This window comes from Oxyura jamaicensis, unplaced genomic scaffold, assembly GCF_011077185.1.
Source record: "Oxyura jamaicensis isolate SHBP4307 breed ruddy duck unplaced genomic scaffold, BPBGC_Ojam_1.0 oxyUn_random_OJ72666, whole genome shotgun sequence".
In the NCBI taxonomy this organism is placed as follows: domain Eukaryota; kingdom Metazoa; phylum Chordata; class Aves; order Anseriformes; family Anatidae; genus Oxyura; species Oxyura jamaicensis.
This window is the reverse complement of record NW_023311174.1, coordinates 141,892-142,194: the sequence shown is the minus strand read 5'-3', so window position 1 is coordinate 142,194 and position 303 is coordinate 141,892.

Genomic DNA, 303 nt, shown 5'->3' with positions numbered 1-303 from the left:
GCACTGTTGGCTCCTGTTGAGCCTTTGGTCCACGAGAACAACCCAAGTCGTTCTCTGCAGGGCTGCTCTCAGGGAGTTCTTCTGCCAGTCTGTACTCCTGTCTGGGATTGCCCAGACCCATGTGCAGCACCTTGCCCTTGGACTTATTGAACCTCTTGTGGTTCATATGGGCCAGCTTCTCCAGCCTGTCCAGGTCCCTTTGGTTGCAGAGGTTTGGGTGAAGAAAGGAGGAGTGTTAGGCTGGTATGCATTAGAACTTTATTGAGGAAGACTCGTGAAAAGGCAGCAGCACAAACAGAAGGG